The sequence below is a fragment of the Lycium ferocissimum genome, unplaced genomic scaffold, assembly GCF_029784015.1.
Source record: "Lycium ferocissimum isolate CSIRO_LF1 unplaced genomic scaffold, AGI_CSIRO_Lferr_CH_V1 ctg5058, whole genome shotgun sequence".
In the NCBI taxonomy this organism is placed as follows: domain Eukaryota; kingdom Viridiplantae; phylum Streptophyta; class Magnoliopsida; order Solanales; family Solanaceae; genus Lycium; species Lycium ferocissimum.
This window is the reverse complement of record NW_026725851.1, coordinates 1,837-11,016: the sequence shown is the minus strand read 5'-3', so window position 1 is coordinate 11,016 and position 9,180 is coordinate 1,837. Positions and strand designations below refer to the sequence as shown.

The 9,180-nt window shown below is 30.2% G+C and overlaps 1 pseudogene; it reads left to right on the top strand.

Moving 5' to 3' along the window:
- The first annotated feature begins 1,606 nt into the window (after positions 1-1,606).
- On the top strand, positions 1,607-8,374 carry LOC132044634 (purine permease 21-like; annotated as a pseudogene).
- Positions 8,375-9,180: the final 806 nt, after the last annotated feature.

Sequence of the window (9,180 nt, the reverse complement as noted above, 5' to 3'; positions counted from 1 at the left end):
TGTCATAACTAAAATGGAAAAGACGATTTCAATTTTTGATAGAGGACCTCTACTGCAATTTTTTTTTCTTAAATTAAAATTTTAAAAAGTTATAAAATACTTGGACCTATTTCAAGTTGCGTAGTAGCAAAGTTAGTTGGTCCAAACCCCCGTGAATTAGTTCAATGTTGGGTAAGCTTTCCATTTTAAATCATATTCGTGTTGTCTCTGTCTCAAAAAAGAACCGACTTAATTTACTATTTTGTGCAGTTATGATAAATGTAATGAAATGGTAAAAGATTTCTCTATCTTTAAAAAAGGGCTCAAATTCGAGTCTTGAGATGAACTTCTCCTTGATACAGAACACAAAAATCGTCCATAATAGACTTTTTTTTTTTGGTTGAACTATGATTTAAATACTTTTAAATAAAAAACTAAAAAGAGATTTAAAATAGAAACAGTAGAAAGGAAGATATTTTGTTCATCTCATGTTAATGACAATGACTAAATTAAGGAACATTGATGTTTTTTTTAATACCTGTTTTGTCAATTTTTCTCTTGAGCCGAGAGTCTTTCGGAAATAACCTCTCTACCTTCCAAGATAGAGGTAAGTTCTGCATACACTTTACCTTCCTCAGACCCCACATTGTGGGATTTCACTGGGTATGTTGTTGTTGTTGTTGTTGTATTAATGGTTTATTTTAGAATGGACCATACGGATATTCTTTTAATTCGTTGGTCTATAATACCATTATTGGTTCATAGAGAAGGGACATTCTGATATTTCTTTTAGGATTGCATTTATATACAATACTAGTTATATGAGGCCCGTGTCAAACTCAAGATATAAAAGTAGTAATATTTTAATTAAAAAGGTTTAATTTGTATCATAATTTTTTATTGCATAATTAATAGAATTCAGTAGCATGTTAAATATGTATTGTTGATAAGTCTTCTCAAGTATTAAAGTTTCTTAATCACTTAATTAGATAATTTTTAAACAAAAAATTATTTATGAGGAAGGAAGTTTGGCAAGAGAATTATGAAATATCAAAGAGATGCACGCGACTCGACATTTTGTAAAGTAACATGATCTAAATTCTATTAAATAATTACGACTAGGCGAAAATCATAAATTGAATTTTTTTGACATTTTTATGAATTTATGAGTATATGATTTCCTTATTTATAGATAGAAATAGATTTTTTTCGTATTTATTAAGTTTTAGTTTCACTCGTGATATTTCATGCTGCCAGAGTTTATGTTAGTTAAATGTGGTGATTTAAACTTAGTTTTAGACTAAATTAAGGAAAAAACTAAATTTGTTAAATGAACCTCAAGAATGAATTTAATTCTTCATATATATTTTCTGCTTAAAAATATCAATCATCAGTTAAAATTGTAATTTATAGTATTTTTTGTATAGTTTTTAAATATCTTGATTTAGATTTAAAATATTTAATTAATCTAATTTAATTTAGCTTTAAAGTTTAGTTAAAGTAACTCTGGGAAAATGGAAAGTCCCTCATAAATTGAAATGAAGAGAGAGTCATCAGTAAGATCTAATAATATTCCCGTTAGAAACAAAAATTTAGCTCCACGGTTGCCTAAATTTTAAAATGTATAATGACAAATAATGTAAAGGTAGCGAAGATATAAAGCATATATTGGGCATTTTATAAAAATATTTCGTAATTGATTTAGCAAAAAATATTTTTTAAATCTATTGGACTTACTTAGCGAAAATATATTGAAAATCTTTAGCACAATTAATATATCATATATTCGAAATGTTAATCTAATACTCCATTCAGTTCATATAATATGGTATTTTTAGTTCGGACACACCCCTTAAATAATTACTTATCCTATAAAGATGGAAAGTGTTTTTCTAAATTATCCTTAACTATAAAGTACCAATTTAATATAATTTGTTAGTTATGTAAAAATGCATTTATCTAATTTAAATAAGGATAATTTTAAAAGAAGAAAAAAAGCTACTCCATTAACATCTTCTGTGTTTTGAGCTAAATATATAAATTAAGAATATCATAATATGAATTACTCCCTTAATTTCTTCTGTGTTTTGAACTAAATATATAAATTAAGAATTAGGAATATCATAATATGAATTAAAGAGAGTAGGGAGCTAAAACAAATTGACAAAGTATTGCTGGGTCCACGTCAAATGGGCCGAAAAAACAATTGAATGTTAAAACTTAAAAGTGGGACAGGCCCCTACCAAAAAAAGAAAAGGAAGTGGGACAGGCCCCTACCAAAAAAAGAAAAGGAAGTGGGACAGGCCCCTACCAAAAAAAGAAAAGGAAAAGGAAAAGGCAGCAGCAGCCATGTGTAAATAACAACCAATCAAAAGTTTTGTTTTATAACGTAAGGACGACAAAAGATTGAGATTAGCTCTTATATATAATAGTAAACTAACATTATAAGAAAATGTTCTATTATTAATTACTTTGACATGTCCTAATAGCTTGTCTTTCTTTAATCTGGTTGATCAAGGTTTCAAAAGTTTAGAAGTGCTTATTTGTAAAAGATGTTTATTTTGAAGAGTTTTGTTGGCCAATTTTCTAAACAAAAAAAAAATATTTTTGAGTAGTAGTAGAAATTGTTTCTTGATATGCTCTGAGTTCTAGCTTACTCCGAGAATCAACTCCTAGGCGACGAATTTACAGCATTTGGTGAGAGCTTGAGGTGCGATTATGTGTGTCCAAAACAGAGAAGCTAGCATTTGACTTGGTGGTGATTTCTATTTCCGATGATCGGCATCGGAGGTGGAGTTAAACCCTAGGTGGTTCAACTTTCCTAAATGCATCACTGATGTTGTTTTGTCGTTATTTTGGGCTACCCCGTTTTTTGTAGCCCTTTGTCTTTATTTTTGCTTTTTGGTTTTCTTTTTGTAAGACATTTATTTTCCACTATATTTAATAAAATGTCCCTCCACCTAAGGATACTTAGTGGTTGCTTGAAAAAAAAAAAAAAAAAAACAAAACAGGAAGCATCAACTGCAAAAGATTTAGAATTTAAAGTTTATGAATTCTAAAGTTTATTATATGTACATATTTAGAGGATCTCTTAACTAATATACAAGATTTAGACAAAAGTTATTAGATTCCGCCAAACATGTTCTATTCATGCTAGCTCGCCCCTAATACTTATATACTAATGTTTTGGGAATCAAAAATGCCCTTAGCAAAAACCTATATTTACTAACCTATCAAAAACTACGGACCAAAACTAACCATATGCTTGGTCAACTACGCATTTATGATCAAAGTTTCATAAACATGCTTCCGCTCCCACAAATTTCAAAAGCTTTATAACTATACAGATGGCACGAAATGTTTCAAATCATAATTTTTAAGAGTTTTCAGCTTTTTCTTAAATTTCGTTATGATTCAAACTATATCAAATAAAGTTAAATTGAGAACTACTTCTCAAAATAAAGAAATCTAAGAAATTAGATGATTAAATTAAAATTTATTAACAGCAGTTACTTATAGTTATCTATTTACACCGTCTATAAGTAATTAACAGATAATTCACCTGATTATAAAAGTCATCATATGGACATGCTTGACTTTAATTTAACATTAATTTTTTATAAGAATAATTGCATATTATATTATATAAGAGGAGACCATAAGTGAAGTGCAAGGCAACTTATTGTCTTTTTCACTCATTCTTCTCACTCTCATACATATCAATCATATCAATAAATATATCTCTTTCCCAATTTTGGACAAACCAATCTATTTTTATTTTGAGCCAAAAAAGAAGAAGAAGAAAACCAACTGATAATTCCATGGAAGAAGCACAACAAAAGCTCTTGGATATATCAAGTTAGTATTCATTCTCATATTTTCTTTCCTCCTGAGTAAGAGATTTTACTATCAGAAAATCGCTAATTTTTCGTAAATATTTCCAACGGATATTCAGTCGAAAATTCCTTACCGACGAGTCTAATTCCGACGAACGTTCATGCAAAATTAGCAATTTTCTGATAGTGTTTTCTCTCTCTTTTTGTTTTTTTTTTTTCTTCTTCTTTTAGGTTTTGAATTCATTTTGTTTTGGAATTAGCGTAAGAGTGAGGAAATCAATACAGTATATGTTTTTTCTTATTTTTCATTCTTTGGATCTGAATAATGTGTGAAATTTTACTTACTTTATTTGTGTGCCGGTGAGGTTTCTTTGTTAGATGGAATTATCTTCCGACCTTTCATCAACTGCAGATATGGTGGAGTTTGCTGTTAAATTAAGGGTGTGTTTGTTACGAGGGAAAATGTTTTTTTTTTCTCCCCAAAAATAAATGGTTTTCTTAGTTATTTTGTAATAAAAAATATATTGTCCCAAAAATATTTATATGTAATCTAAACAAACACTATATATTGGGGGTTAGGGCGGGGACGGGGAGCAACAGGCTCCCTAGGGGTGGGGGTGGGTTATGTGTGGGGTGTTGGCGAAGACGGAGTTAGAATTTTTATTATGAGTTCGGCAAAACCTAATAGCTTTGACCAAAATCCCGTATTTCTATTAAGAAATTCAATTAATGTGAATAAGTAATTTATTCAGGACCCGATAAGGTTTATTTTTAAAATTCAAAACCCATAAATTCAAAATTATGAATATATCTCTCGTTGTTGAGGTAGGGAGGAGACCCTCGACGTGAAATGCTACTTATGAAACTTGTTTGCCTTACTATACAAGGAAAGTCTTTTTTTATATTTAAGTAACTTGTTTTTCTAAAAAAAATTTGCAAAACATTAGATAATTGAAAATTCGATTGAAAAATATTTTCCTACATTCTAAGTACACACCCAGAAATAAATATACTTTTATATCTTTGACAATTTATCCCACGCGAGTTGAATTCTTTTTCTTGAATTAAGTACGTGACGGGTGACTAAAATTTGAACACAAGACCTACATCGTATTGACGATGTGACAATTTTATCGAATAAATTAGTAACGACGCTCTTTAATTTGCTTAATTGCATCTTTATTTTTCTTTCTTTTATTTTTGCCCGAAAACATTATTGTGGTTAGCCATAGTTGCTTAAAGTATATCTGATTAAGTTGTGGCTAACCATCATAACTGGTCGAGTCTAAGTATATTTGAAAAAAAATAGGATGAATATCTTTATAAAAATGCGTCGAGAATTAATTTTCTTTGGTTGGTCGTTTTCTAAAATAATAAACTAAGACTACTTTGACTTTGTAAGACAATAGTGTTTAATTAATGGAAATGAAGTTTAAAAGATTAACAAAGACTTTATGCAACCAAGAGTTTTTTTTTTTTAATTGTAATTTTCAACCGGTCATGATATTTATATGGTGAGAAGAACATGTCATTATTAATTAATAGTGAGATGGATAAGAATGCTTCAATTTTAATCAAATGTATTTGAAGCTTCAAAATGAAGAAATCCATGATAGGGAGGGCTAATTTACACAAATATTTAGGCTGTTATTTAGATTTTGTTCTCATTTTTAAAAGTTGTGCAAATATAATCTTGAATTGTCATCTAACATTTTACAAAAATTTAGACTGTAGTATAATATTTCTACTCACAAATTTTCAATTTACTCCAAAGGAATCTTTACATAGTGCTCTAAAAGATTCTTAAATTGCAAGAGAATAAAAAAAAAAAGGATCACTTAGTAAATATACTATTCCAAAAAGGAATAAACGACAAAACATTCACAATACGAAACACCTCCTTCTTTTGTGAACCTTGTAATGGTGTAAATCTAACTTAATCGGGTCAATATCTATCCAATAACATAGAGTTATAAAAGGAAATATTGTTTGTAGATGTCAGGTGATAATTGGTGGTTTTTATTTGCTTATCTTTTCTTTTTTTTGCCGATATAAGCTTATCCGAATGTGATATCTTAAGTGGCAATGAAAATTGTGACCTTTGCTGTCTGGTAGAGCCATTTTAAGAAAGAAGCCAAAAAACGAGACAATAATTGAAAAAAAACAAGAAGCAGTGATATTTTTTTTTTTCTTCATTTTTTGCTTTAATAAAAAAAGAAAGAAAGAAAGAAACTAAAGTAAAGGAGATTTCTTTTTTTTTGGTTTTTCATTCGATATCCGGTATCCGTATTGGAGTCGGACTATTCCGGATTCATATCGTGTAGGGCCCATTCAAGAAAGCGCTCTCTATCAGAATTTTTTTCATATCCAAAATTTGAACTCGAGATCTCTGAAGGGAGGACATCGTTTGGGGTAAGTAAAAAGACAAGAATTGAAAGCAAATTATAGTGGAGTAGGTGTAGTGGATAGGTAGGCTGATATATGGTTCCTGTTTGTCCATTTGCTTAATCCAAACAATAAAAAAAGAAAACTCATTTCCAAAAGCTTTGCGCAAACCAATTCCTGAGCTGTTTAGCTTTTAAGGCAACTTTTGATTTGGGAATGAGTGCCAATTTGTTAAAATTGAGAGCTTGTTTTAGAAAAAAAAAAAAAAGCATGTTTAAGTTGGGATTTTTTTTAATAATAAACATGATACTGTAAGCTGGAAAAGGTGAGAAATAACTTGTTATAACATGTGAAATCAGTATGATATTGATGATGAGATAAACATTATTTATAGTATCAGTATATATAAGTTAAATCCTTAAGCCGCTTTTGTGGGCCTCTCGTCCTATAAGTCTCAGAATACTTTTTATATACTTTGATTGCACCAAAGGCCAGCAAATGCCTTTAGCCTAAAGCTTTCAAAAGACCAGTTGTTTTCTATCCATTTTTCTAGTATAGAGTACTTTTGTTATGTTTCACTCTATTACCTGTGTTATAAGCTGTATAAAACTTTCAAAAGCATATTCCATTATACATTTCGCTCTATTATTTGTGCTATAAGCTTTCTAGTCTTTAAAGTAAAGTTCAATACAAGAAAAAATACTTTTGTTTGCGGCTATCATCCCATTAGTTTCGTTAGAATTTTTTTAAAGTTTAAGTTATCTATATACATCGTCATTTTATAAATAAAATTTGCAGTATCAACTATCAAGTGACCCGATCAAGTAAATATTCCTTAAATTGTCACCGCTTACATCTTATACTCAATTTCTTATATGACCATGCTTATCTTATGGTTTCATTTTACTTTTTTTTTTTTTTTTGACAGATGAAGAAATATTTGAGGATGAAAATCCCAATACTGAATCAAGTGGATCATCAACTCAACATTCCTACTTTGCCAAGCATAAATGGTGTTTACCAAGTAGCCATTTTTTACCTCTTTTACTCTAATTGGAGAAGTAGTGACATCACTCTTGGTTAACACATATTTTACCAAAGGTGGTAAAAGTATATGGCTAGCCTCATTTGTGCAAAATGCAGGATTTCCAATTCTTCTTCCTTTCTATGCTATGCATCACTCAAAAATAAGGGCCACATTGAGGTAATTAAAGGAAATCAAGAACCCCACATTTGCATAATCTTTTTAGTTTATGTTGTCCTAGGTGTATTACTTGGTGGAGTTAGTGTTTTCAACTCGGCTGGTCTAAAATACCTCCCAGTCTCAACGTACTCTCTCACCAGTACCACTAGACTTGGGTTCACCGCTATCTTCTCTTTCATCCTCAATGCATGTAAGTTCACCCCAAGTATAGTAAACTCTATAGTTCTTGTAACAGCTGCCTCAATTGTTCTAGTACTTCATAACAATGAGTCTGGGGAAACGTCTGGTGGGAAGTTTCTCCTAGAGATTTTTATACGGTAAGTGGATCCATGACTTATTCCTTAGTGCTTTCCTTAACCCAATTTTCGTACCAGAAAATATTAAAGGGTAGTAAATTCATAGATATCATAGAGATGTCAATTTACCAAACGCTAGTTGCAAGCATAATGATCCTACTAGGTCTTTTTGCAAGTGGAGATTGGAAGACTTTAATTATGGAGATGGAACATTACAACTTAGGGAAATTATATTATGTTGTAATCTTGTTTTTTATAGCCATTTCATGTCAATTACATGTTGTGGCTTCTATTGGGTTAGTTTTTAAAGTCACTCCCCTTTTGTCCAATGTTCTTAACAATTTAGGGGCTCCAATTACTCCAATTTTTGCGGTGATCATTCTTCATGATAAGATTAAAGGTTTGAAGTTGCTAGTTATGTTTTTAGCCTTTTGGGGATTTGCTTCACATATTTATCAACAATATCTCAATCATGTGGAGGCCAAAGAAGAACTAATAGAACATAATTCTAGAGACATTTCTGAGATTTCTCCTAGTTGAAGAGTTATTAAATTTGTATTTTTATTCTATTGTAAGTTATGGTTTCTTTCAATTTCTCAAGAGGTGTACATATAAATGTGATCGCTTGTGTATATATTCAAGTTGAAGTAAAAAGTTCTAATTGGGCCTTTCAATTTGGTGCAGAAGAAATACCTTTTTTTTTTTTTTTTGGGTAAAATGACTTAATAATACCATTTAAGACTATATATTACAAAACATAAGGATATTTTTCCTTATTTATAAAACATAACAATTTAATTACAAAACATACCAAATCTGAAAAAAATTAGAAGTCCACTCTCCCCCTTTTTCCTATTCTCTGTTTTATACGGTATGGAGAAAAAGCCCCGCCCCTTCTCTTTGCCTTCCCCTTCTCACTGTTCTATGTTCCTCCCAAACTCCAAAGCCCCGCTTCCCTTCCTTTCTTCCGTTCTTTGTTTGTTATACAATGAAAGATCATCAACCAAATAAAAAATCTTTAATAAAAATGGCGGGATTGAGATTTTTTCAGATTTGCGTTTTTTCAAAAATCTATGTTCATTAGAGATGCCGCCGGAGCGTGGCTTGAACTGGCTAATGTATTAATCTCTAGTTCTCCAATTGGTGTGAAGCGGTAAAACAAGGGGAATTTGTGCGAAATTTTAAGCCTACACGAGATTTGAAGCCTGATTTTTTTAAAATTTTGAAGCGAGATTCAAATTTGTATTAAAGTTGTATGATAATTGTATGTCGAGTTTGTATGAAAATTGTATATTAAGTTTTCTATGCTGGTGTTGTTATTGTCGTTGTATCAAATTTGTATGAATATTGTATGAAAACTATATTACAATGTTACTACAGTTGTTTTCAATTTTCAAAAAGCTAACATGAAATTTATACAAATTTATATAATTATATCCAAATTTCATCCCCTTTTTATACAGTTTTCATATACGAAAAA